This window comes from Schistocerca nitens, chromosome 11 (genome assembly GCF_023898315.1).
Source record: "Schistocerca nitens isolate TAMUIC-IGC-003100 chromosome 11, iqSchNite1.1, whole genome shotgun sequence".
In the NCBI taxonomy this organism is placed as follows: Eukaryota; Metazoa; Arthropoda; class Insecta; order Orthoptera; family Acrididae; genus Schistocerca; species Schistocerca nitens.
Window position 1 is genome coordinate 155,387,680 of NC_064624.1, and position 12,776 is coordinate 155,400,455.

The following is a 12,776-nucleotide window of genomic DNA, read 5'->3' on the forward strand; positions in this document are numbered from 1 at the left end:
TCATGAAACTAAAGAAAATTCCAGAGAATTAGATTATATGAATCCATCCTCTTGGTTGTAGTTTCAATCAATACTGTAAATGAATACGTAACAGTCCCTAAATCAGTTTCACAATGCCAGCAGAGTTATTATGTGTTTCAGGTAAAATTTATATCTCCAAAAGTATTGAAGTTATTGATTTGAAATTTTAACAGTATGGTTGTGTTATCCATAGAATTTCATATACTAAGTATGAAACAGGCCAGTTAATATTTTATAGTACTTCTTCAGATTCATAGAGAGTATGTGTAACATACTGCACGCAGCATTAGGCAGGTACCCAGTTTGTTCGGCCCAGAAGCCAGTATCAGCTGTGCTTGCAAGAGAATCAAAATCTGCTCTCCTTGTAGCCCCATCGTGAGCTATGCTTTCAATGCAAGACGACAACTCACAATAATTTGTTACATTACAGCTTGTTGCAGTGTCTCTACACTTGTAAAACAGATTGATACATAAAACGCTGCTTCCCACCAAGCACCTTCCTCTGATTGTCAAGCACATGTGGCCACACGGATACTAGCTGAGATTCAAGCTCTCACCTGTCACCACCGATACACTCGCGTGATAACTGTGTTCCGTTCATTTGAACGTTACTCTGGCCATTTATCCCGAGAGAGAGAATCAGTTCCTTGTCTCACGTTGCAAAAATCTTGTACTAGTGATCACTCAGCAATGAGTTTGTTTTGTGCCCTATACCCATATGTCGAGCATTTATTTCTAGGCAAGTCGGCACAAATGACACCATTGTTCCTGAACACACTTTTATTTTGTCTCGGGAAGGTTAGCTGTACATAACTTTTGTGTTATTGTATCACCAAGTGACTTTCACTAAGAACTATTAAATTTTCAGATCACTTCATTGCTCAGTAGTGCTTTAGTTATTGAATAAATCTGCTATTTTTCTTACCTCTTGTGAACATTACTCATTTTGCAGTACCCAACATGACTGTTCTCACACCCTCAACTTCAGCTGATTTTTTTCTGATTATTTTGTTAAGTTAGTTAGTGATACTTCTACTAAGCTAAACCACCCAATCAGGGACAGTTTCAGTGGCAACACTTACCACGAATCTCTTCATCTCATTAATCACAGTTTATGGAAACAGACTGTTGAACGAAATTGTTTTTAAAGGCACCATAAACATTTAATGTGGCACTGATTCCCAGAACACATCCACCAACCGAGACTGTGAAACACAGTTTATGTTCGCAGCCACCAAAGTAGTTCACACTGATATTTCAATGAGATGTGTTAATGAAATGGCATGGAAATTTTACTAGTTGTGCTGTATATGCCAACAGACAGATTTTTTATATCCTTAATCCAGCTGAGCTCAGACTTACATCAAAATTTTAATTGATTATTTTCTGGGCAATAACTTTACTATATGACTGCAGATACCGGCACAGAGATCCTACCACAGTTGTAGCAATATAAACACTCAATATACAGATGCAAACATGGAAATGGCTAGTGGCAGACTTTTCATGTACATAGATGTCACTCATAGCTTGCTGTATGTGGACTGAAGATATCTGGGTGGGTGTGTTGTTCAAATACTTCTGTATGTATATTTTTTTATTTTGAAGGTACATATTTTTTTATAAAATTATGTGGTTGGAATGCCCACTGTTTGCTCTAAACTAACAAATATCATTTCATCTATTTTAAATGTTATAGCATCTCCCTGACAACCCACAATAAGGCACTTCGCCTTAATTCCACCACCTCCTTCGACATTCCCTTGATTCACACATACATTATAAGTGCTTTCTTTTTCCCTTCTCTTCTCTGTGAACTTCAGCAACACATAGGTGTCTTGTTCAACAAACCTTTTAGTACATACATATGTACATAAATTCACGACACACTTCAGTGCATTGATAAATTGGGGCTGAAAATCATTGAGTGTGTCATTGTACTTTAGCTTTCTTTTTGTTTTGGTGGATGAATTGACCCTAAGACCACAAACATTCCCCGATTTAAACCAACAGATGTGACCATCCTAAGAACTGGAATACGTATGTTTCCATTGGAGCTGTTGAATTGCTTGTACAGTCTCCCAAACTTCTGAATTATTTCCTCTAATTCTAAGACTGCATCAGTACTTACAAACAGGATTGTTTTTTCTTAAATATGTTTCCATGCATATTGGAGTTAATATGTGGGGACTTCAAAAAGTAAGTTACAAATAATTATGACAGACTAAGTAACTCTTATTGAATGCTGCACTACACTTCAGATTGCACAGATACACGACATAATTTTTTCAACGTATTCCCCAAGTCTCCGTAGACAGTAGTTGTAATGTTCTAACCGTGTTTCAGTTCCGCAATAGATATCCACTCCTTAGTCACAGAGCCATTCGAGAACTGCTGAGTGAACATTTTCACTGGCAGAAATCTCTTTCCCTCGGATATTCTTTCAGCCCGGTGAAAATATGCAAATCACATGGTGCAAGATCTGGGCTTCACAATCAACATCACCCAAGTCTGTGTGACCTTGGTGAAATTGTTGGCATCATTTCACTACAGCTGTAAATCTGTGTCCTATTCAGATATTTTGCCTTCAGATGTCACTGTCTCGGCAATTGGTTACAACGTAATATGATTTATCACCACACCTCATTTAACACTTAGATATTCTTATAAATAGTAACTGTCCACAGAAAACATAAAAGGTTGCCATTTTAATCTTACAGTTGTGGCATTGCTTTAAACATATACAGTATAAATAATTTCAAGTGAAGAAATACATTCATTATTTGTGAATAACAGGTTTCAACCTACTTTCAGGAAATTGTATTAATTTTCTTCAGTTACATTACAAACCAGTGATCATCAAATTCCGACCCACAGGATAACGATATACACCTAGCAACTAACAGCTGAATCCAAAAAACATCAACTGACATTAAGAGCTTCTTATGAGAGTAATTTTCCTGCTTATTAGCAAACAAAAAGAATTGCAGAGGCAGTAATATTTTAAAATGTGGTCAATTGTAATTGATGTCGGTGAATTTAGCCACGAACTAAGTAAAGTTGGTCACTTACTTCAAGGACAGAGGGGTAAGTAGCATGACCACTGCGGAGTTAGAAGTGAGGGAGGAATGTTTTTTGTTTATCTTTGTTACTGACCATTCACAGGTGTGCACAACATACCAATCATCTGCTACGTTATAAATTTTGACACGGGCGTAACCTGGATCTGTAAATGCACATTACGGACATCGTCACCTTCAAACGTGGTACATATTTGAATCGAGGAACATTAAACTGCAAGAGACATTCAATAAGTAATGCAACACTTTTTTTCTGAAATCGGGTCGATTTTATTCTAGGTTCCAGTCCATTATATTACTCCCCACTCCTTTGGCTGCAAAACCCTATTTTTCAACTTAATCCCCACCGAATCGACGGCCGTACGCCACCTTACTGGAACGGCCCGTATACCTGCACAGTACCACTCTACTGGTCGACATCTTGCTGCGTCACCAACTTCCCCGTCATCCGTGTACCGCTCCCCACGGGGTGCATCCTCCGTAGGGCCAAACAGACGGACTTCGGAGGGTGCGAGATATCGACTGTAGGGTGGCTGAGGAAGAACCGTCCAGTGAAACTTTGTGAGCTCTTCTCGGGTACGCAGGCGTGTGATGTCTCGCACAGTCATGCAAAAGGAGAAGTTTGTTTCCATTTTTGTGGCTATGTACGTGCTCAAGTTGTTGCAAGAGTCACAGCCGTGTGCGGACACCTGGCACGTGTGATTGCACGACCGTATTGCAATGGTGAGACACCTTTCCCAATGACACACCGTACTCTCGAATGAGATTTTCACTCTGCAGCGGAGTGTGCGCTGATATGAAACTTCCTGGCAGATTAAAACTGTGTGCCTGACCGAGACTCGAACTCGGGACCTTTGCCTTTCGTGGGCAAGTGCTCTACCAACTGAGCTACCCAAGCACGGCTCACGCCTGGTACTCACAGCTTTACTTCCGCCAGTACCTCGTCTCCTACCTTCCAAACTTTACAGAAGCTCTCCTGCGAACCTGCAGAACTAGCACTCCTGAAAGAAAGGATATTGCGGAGACATAGCTTAGCCACAGCCTGGGGGATGTTTCCAGAATGAGATTTTCACTCGGCAGCGGTGTGTGCGCTGATATGAAACTTCCTGGCTGATTAAAACTGTGTGCCCGACCGAGACTCGAGCTCGGGACCTTTGCCTTTCGTGGGCAAGTGCTCTACCATCTGAGCTACCGAAGCACGACTCACGCCTGGTACTCACAGCTTTACTTCTGCCAGTATCTCGTCTCCTACCTTCCAAACTTTACAGAAGCTCTCCTGCGAACCTGCAGAACTAGCACTCCTGAAAGAAAGGATATTGCGGAGACATAGCTTAGCCACAGCCTGGGGGATGTTTCCAGAATGAGATTTTCACTCGGCAGCGGTGTGTGCGCTGATATGAAACTTCCTGGCTGATTAAAACTGTGTGCCCGACCGAGACTCGAGCTCGGGACCTATGCCTTTCGCGGGCAAGTGCTCTACCATCTGAGCTACCGAAGCACGACTCACGCCCGGTACTCACAGCTTTACTTCTGCCAGTATCTCGTCTCCTGCCTTCCAAACTTTACAGAAGTTCTCCTGCGAAACTTGCAGAACTAGCACTCCTGAAAGAAAGGATACTTTGGAGACTTGGCTTAGCCACAGCCTGGGGGATGTTTCCAGAATGAGATTTTCACTCTGTAGAGGAGTGTGCACCACAGTTTTAATCTGCCAGGAAGTTTCACACCGTACTCTCGTTCACTGACGAGTCTCCGTACGTCCTCAGGGGCTCCGCATTCGTTTGCCGAGTACTGGCTCGGCGACCCTGGGGTGTCCGAGTCGGGGACCGGTAACTGCCACCGGACTCCCGTTACCGTAAGCTTTGGGCGTGCTTTGGCGACCACTGTACGGCGCGACAGTGGAACGTCGTGTGTCGCAGGGAACGGGGATCTCGGCTCGGCCACCCAGATCGCGAGGATGGTAAAATCCTCTATAAAAATCCCTCAATCTCGAGGTGAGCTGTGCAGTGATGAGCTGCACGGCTGTTGAGGTGGAGCAGTCATTAACAGACAAGCTCTGGAGAACTTGCTGCACCTCAGTTGTATAAGGCCGAGCGAGGTGGCGCAGGGTTTAGCACACTGGACTCGCATTCGGGAGGACGACGGTTCAATCCCGTCTCCGGACATCCCAATTTAGGTTTTCCGTGATTACGCTAAATCGCTTCAGGCAAATGCCGGGATGGTTCCTTTGAAAGGGCACGGCCGATTTCCTTCCCCATCCTTCCCTCACCCGAGCTTGCGCTCCGTCTCTAATGACCTCGTTGTCGACGGGACGTTAAACACTAATCTCCTCCTCCTCTCCTTGTATAAGGCTTACTCAGGCATGCGGGGCTCTGTCCGAGTCGACCCTCGTTTCCCTAGCAGCTCGTGGGGCCGAGACGGAACCCTCGAAATCCTCTTCTCCTCGTCCCAGTGGGAAGGGTGTACCGCCTGGGAGTAATCACACCCAGTCCTCCAAACAAATGACGGAGGCTAGCTCTCCTGGTAATCTACATCAGCTGAATTATACGCTACTGGCCATTAAAATTGCTACACCAAGAAGAAGTGCAGATGATAAACGGGTATTCTTTGTACAAATATATTATAGTAGAACTGACATGTAATTACATTTTCACGCAATTTGGGTACCTAGATGCTGAGGAATCAGCACCCAGAACAACCACCTCTGGCCATAATAACGGCCTTGATACGCCTGGGCATTGAGTCAAACAGAGCTCGAATGGCGTGTACAGGTACAGCTGCCCATGCAGCTTCAACACGATACCACAGTTCATCGAGAGTAGTGACTGGCGTATTGTGACGAGCCAGTTGCTCGGCCACCATTGACCAGACGTTTTCAATTGGTGAGAGATCTGGAGAATGTGCTGCAGCAGTCGAACATTTTCTGTATCCAGAAAGGCCAGTACAGGACCTGCAACATGCAGTCGTGCATTATCCTGCTGAAATGTAGGGTATCACAGGGATCGAATGGAGGGTAGAGCCACAGGTCATAACACATCTGAAATGTAACGTCCACTGTTCAAAGTGCCGTCAATGCGAACGAGAGGTGACCGAGATGTGTAACCGATGGCACCCCGTACCGTCACGTCGGTTGATACGCCAGTATGGCGATGACAAATACACGCTTCCGATTTGCGTTCACCCCGATGCTGCCAAACACGGATGCGACCATCGTGATGCTGTAAACAGAACCTGGATTTATCTGAAGAAATGACGTTTTGCCATTTGTGCACCCAGGTTCGTCGTCAAGTACACCATCGCAGGCGCTCCTGTCTGTAATGCAGCGTCAAGGGTAACCGCAACCGTGCTCTCCGAGCTGATAGTCCGTGCTGCTGCAAATGTCGTCGAACTGTTTGTGCAGATGGTTGTTGTCTTGCAAACGTCCCCATCTGTTGACTCAGGGATCAAGAAGTGGCTGCACGATCCTTTACAGCCATAAGATGCCTGTCATCTCAACTGCTAGTGATACAAGGCCGTTGGTATCCAGCACGGGGGTAGACAAAATTGAAGATGGGCATTTTTCTTCCATTTCTTTTTTGTTGGAAAAGTTTCCTACCGTGTTATGCAAGGAGGACAATGAAACTACAGATGAGGCAGTGAATGAACTTCAGAGGCAGTTTACAGTTCTTGAGTTAGATGACACTTTGGCTGCAAATCAAGATGCTGCAAGTGATTCCAACTGGGTACAGATTCATGGAGGCAATGGACTTCGTAAGTATTACTGAATTTCTAGAGTAGTGCTCTCTATTCTCACCATGCCCCTTAGCATCACAGAATGTGAATGTGTTTTCAGCCTTGTGAGGAAAAATAGAAGTGAGTTCAGATCATCCATATCCATTGAATCTCTGGAGTCTATTTCTGTGTTGAAGACCAGGAATTCTGGTTCCTGTTATGACAAAGCATTTTGTCAAGACTTTTTGCAACAAGCCAAAAAGGCCACAACTATGACTTTAAAGTTGACCCAGCATGTGATTTGCAGTGTGTATTATATTATTTTTTGTTTGTGGTACGTTAAACAAGTTTTATTGTGTAAGGTCTTTTTCAAAGTATTTTTCTGAAAGTATTTGTATGGAGTGTAGCCATGTATGGAAGTGAAACGTGGACAATAAATAGTTTGGACTAGAAGGGAATCGAAGCTTTCAAAATGTGGTGCTACAGAAGAATGCTGAAGATTAGATGGGTAGATCACATAACTAATGAGGAGGTATTGAATAGAATTGGGGAGAAGAGAAGTCTGTGGCACAACTTGACTAGAAGAAGAGATTGTTGGTAGGGCATATTCAGAGGCATCAAGGGATCACCAATTTGGTATTGGAGGGCAGTGTGGAGGGTAAATATCGTAGAGGGAGACCAAGAGATGAATACACTAAACAGATTCAGAAGGATGTAGGCTGCAGTAGGTACTGGGAGATGAAGAAGCTTGCACAGGATAGAGTAGCATGGAGAGCTGCACCAAACCAGTCTCAGGACTGGAGACCACAACAACAACAACAATGGTAGAAGGATGTAGACCCCAGGTGTGGCCTGTTAGCAGTTTTAGTCAGTTTTGGGCTTTGAGTTGGATGTTACAGAGACGTGTGTTACTTTACTGTGTCAGTCAGAGGAATGGTTGTTGATGGAGAGATGGAAATTTGGACGAGGGAAATGCCAAGTGGTACGACTGAAGATGGTGGCTTGGCCTTCCTGTCAATTTATTTGAAGTTTCCATGTGTTACGCCCCTCAACTAGGAGATACAAGTGGTGTTGGAGGAAGGCATGGGAGAGTTGAAGGGTGTGATGAGTGGTTAGGCAGGCAGTGTCATGAGCGTATTGCAGGAGGTACATTGGGGACGGTGACTTGGAATGTCTCCAGGATGTAAAATTTCTGCAGGATGTAAAGGAGGGATGAAAGGACAGTGCCTTGAGGCACACCGGCAGCGGTGTGAAAGATGCACAAGCTGGCACGGTTGATTGTGATATATTTTGAACTGTGTTGAAGGAAGAATGCTATAAGGAGGACACAGTTATCTGAGAGTGACCTGTGATGTATTTATAGATACAAATAGCTTTTTCTACTGTGCTGCCAGCAAGATGGAGCCATTACAAGGCCTCTGCTAGTGATGATAGCTCAGTTTTTCGTCTTGAAATGTGGTGTGCAAGTATTTTATTGACCATTGTTCTTGTAGAAAATGTCATACTTTCCCGTCACATCTGTTTACCATGTTTTGATTGATACGTTTCAGAGTAAATTAGTATAAAGGTGTTTCATTCTCAAATGTTGCTGCTACATACCTGGGACACGTAAGTTCAAGTGTTTGACAGCTGTGTGAAGGATGGTTATCTTGCTGTAGGTAAATAGCCACCATCCATTCCTCCACACAATTTTTGTTGTGGTGAATTTTATAAGCATTTTTTTTTTCTTCCAGAGGCACCACACAAGTCTTTCTGCTAGGAGCACCTATGTGATATGTGATTTTCTAGATTCTTCAGTTTCCATACAGAATGTGTGTTGGTTATAGGTTATTCTCAGTTTATGTGAATTTGACTGCCTGTCATTCTGGTTAAAATCCATGTGTGACTCCTGCAATTTTCATGTTTCCCATCATTTTAGGTCAAGTCATGTAGGAAACTCATGACTCATTGATGATATCATAGGATGATGATGTTTGGTTTGTGAGGTGCTCAACTGCGTGGTCATCAGCGCCCATACATAGTCCCAATTTTTACGCAGTCCATTTTCTTTTCACAGTCCAGTCTAGTCACTCTCATAAATGATGATGATGATGAAGTGATGAGGACAACATAAACACCCAGTCCCTGGGCAGAGAAAATCCCCAACCCGGCCAGGAATCCAACCCGGGACCCGTGTCCAGAGGCAGCAACCCTAGCCCCTAGATTACGAGCTGCGGATGATCGTATCATCTGTGGTATACCTTGTGATTGAACCTTCTCAGTGAACCCACTGGCAAATACTCTTCACAGACATTGGCAGAACTTGAGGGAGATGACCAATGCCATCTTGCCTGATAATAGAGCCGTGTGAGCACATATTGACAGCCACGTGTAATTTGTGTGCTTGTCTACCACCACATGGACGCCATGCACTTGCTTTCGCTTGCTTATTGACTGCGAATTTGCAGTATGTGCAAGCCTTATGCACTACACTTGCCACTACAGCTTATGCTTGCTTCCTCTCTCTAGTCAGCGGCTGGTCGCGTTCTCGCTTCCCGGGCACGGGGTCCCGGGTTCGATTCCTGGTGGGGGGGGGGGGGGGCGGGGGCAGGGATTTTCACCTGCCTCGAGATGACTGTGTGTTTGTGTTGTCCTCATGTCTTCATCATTTCATCACCATTCATGCAAGTGGCAAGATTGGACCGAGAAAACATTAGGACTTTGAACGAGCGCTGCTAACTGCACAGTTGAGCGCCCCACAATCCAAACATCATCACAATCATCATCATCATCATCTAGTCAGCGCCGTTAACATTAGCTCATATATGCTCCATTTTGTGAAGAGATGAGTCAACAACAGCAGAATGTTGTTGCAGGACAATCCAAAAACAAAGTGACAGAAGAATTAGAGGAACAAAATGACTGGCAAAAAATGTTATCAGGTGACTGGGTGATGCATGCCATAAGAGGTAGGCACTTAACAAGATGAGATGGAAAAATTTGGAGACAACATTTTCCATGCTCCAACATAAAAAATTTTCAGAAAAGGCACAAGCCCCTCCTATCCATCAGAACATCTGTGTGTCAGTGCAAACATGCATATGGACTCAGGTGCAACCAAAGTTACTCCCAAAACCCCGACTGGGTGTAGGAATGTGTGTTTTAGTATGAGTGTATGTGACATTCGGTCATTCGTCAGATTCACAGATCCATATTTTATGGATCTAGTGCAAGTATGCATAGAGTTTGGGGCAAGGAATGGGTATATACATGCATCTGGGTTACAATGCAATGCTACAACAATTTTACGTGCTGTTGCATCACAAGCAAAGGATGCTAAAAGCGAGGTAGTGCTAGAAGTTTTGAACACGTCATTGCTAAAACCGACTTTTGGACTGAGAATTTCACAATCAATCATTATTTGACTATTAACTGATCATTACATAGACCATAATTAGAATCTTCTAAACAGTGTTCTATTCTACAGAAAATTCTCTCGTGAATCTGTGACAGCAGGAACTATTGGCAAGGAAATACTTCAGCAAAGTGGAGAAATAGGCTAATATCTGAAATCTTCGGAACTGTAACATTCGTGACGAGATGCTGGTATCAGCATGGTAAAAGCATTGTCTCCCGCGAAAGTAAAGCGACTGTTTTGCTCTGCGCATTTCCTTAATTTTATTCTGAACACCACATTTACTCTGAATCTGGCAGATCTAAATCTTTATGGGTGAGGCTGAACATACGATTGCAGTATTGGCTGGCCTTGCTGTTGCAAGATACTCCGATAAATCATTGACAGAAGTTCCACCTCAAACTAGAAGAGTATTCAATCTTCAGTACCTGCATTGGAGAGCCTGAATCCAAATTTGAACACGTGATTCACAGTTTTGTAGCAAATTATCTCCGCGTGTTTTCTCGATCATAGTATGAACGTGTACTGTGTATTGACAAGATACAAGAAATATTAAGGCAGATTGATCTGAAGAAGGCTCAGAAAGATGTGTAGGACCAGTGACCTAAAAGAATTAATTTCATGGAACCCTATTGAGAGTGCAGCAAGAATGTGTGGAAATGCTCTGGAACACACTGATTTGTTTGTCTATGAACACTGCAGATAAAATTCAAGACTTCTCATTTTTGAAAGTAATAAAGGCACATGTCGGAAAATAATAGACAGCTTCAGATTATTAACAGCTTATTAATAAGTGTAAACAAATCGTTATGCTTTTCAAACATTTCGGAGTGGGAAACCAACTTGAAATTACCTTACAACAAGCCTTACAAAAGCGACGGACGTCGACGTTATTTATGTTGTTTTCTTTCTGCACAACTTTGAACAGGTACCAGTATTAACACACATCCCATTGCTGGATTCAATACTGTTAATATTCACGACCGGAATTAATTTCTTGTTTTTTGCAGATAAATCGTGTTTTTGAAATTCGCTCTAAACACCATTTAATTATGTCATCGTCGGAGCAACAAACTATTCCTGAATAGCCTTTTTACCTCAAAGAAGAAACACACAAAAATGGAAGTCGAAAGAGCACCGACAGCTCAGTATTTTTTGTTGCCATCCTTTAGAGTTGTGAAACAATGTTCACCCAGGGGCAGCGAAAGGGCGACAATGAGCAATCTCAATTATAAATCTTTATCTCTCTCTGATGCGTGGAAAGTTTGTACCACATGTACTGCACGAAGTAGCTGTATTTTTATGGCCGCAATTCCGGCGTCTTAAAATGCCGATACAAGAGGAGAGGATGTAAGTTTTTACCCCATTTGTTTTGTATGAACCAAAGGACGATTAAATAAACGGTGACTTAATTCTTCGTCAAGTTCACGCTAAAATTAGAAAACTTTGGGACACGATTCCATCCGAGTACTGGTGAGCAGGAAATCTCGTATCTGTTAGAAATCACAGTGATTGAGAAGTCACAGATATCATAACAACTTTACAGACTCTAACTGCGATTTCAATCGCAAGCAGCATTTCACATTCAATGTCGTGTGGCGTCTGTTGGCCGAATTTCGTACTGCTTTCTGTAAACCTGGTGTCATGCTATAGAATTAACTGCGATTTCAGCAACAAGTCGCGGTTAGAAGTTGCAAGTAGCAACTGAAAAGCGCAGTTAGCAGTGCCATCTGTTGGCCAAAGTTAGTACTACGATCTTTCTCTGTGATTCGCTATCGAGTCCAACTGCGATTTCTGTGAAAAATCGCAAGTAGCAATTAAAGTGCGCAGTTAACATTCTTTACTTTGTGTCATTGTTGACCGACGTTCGTACTTCGTTATAAGTATCTTATGCCTCACGAGATAGATGTACTACGTGTGCATATTATATGACGGCATGCACATTCAGTACCAGTTATGGTTGGTCAAACACAGTTGTGACTCTGAATATACTATGTCAGTAAGAAGCATTATTGCCTTTTTCTCCTGAAAATAGAGACAAGTAACCTAAAAAATGCTTCCGATATGACAGTTGTGGTTAACACTCCACAAGCCTCCATGACTTTGCAATGTTAACATAGCAGAACTCAGACATCTGTATAAGTGTAATGAAATGAAAACAATATTATTGAGTCATGTGAATGCCTCACTTTTGTTCCGACACAGTTCAGGACTCTGGAGAAAAATTTTACATCTGGTGTTCTACATGACAACTGCACACACAAGAACTTTTTGCTGACACTACAACCACCTACAGAAGTAAGCTTTTTCTGTGTTAACTTCAAGTACTGCACTTAAACTATTCCTGATTTAACTGGAAGATCTGTACTTCCAACTTTCATATCAACAGCCTCAAAACATATACTCTAGTCCTGGGGCTAAGTTACAGGTCAGCGCCACCACACCAAGATTATGGTGAAAGTTGGGGGGGGGGGGGTATGTCACTCTCCAACAAGTTTTTACCAATAATTAAATGGCGGAAAATTTTCGAGTATGGGCGGCTTACCATGGGGAAAATGAGATTTTCATAATTC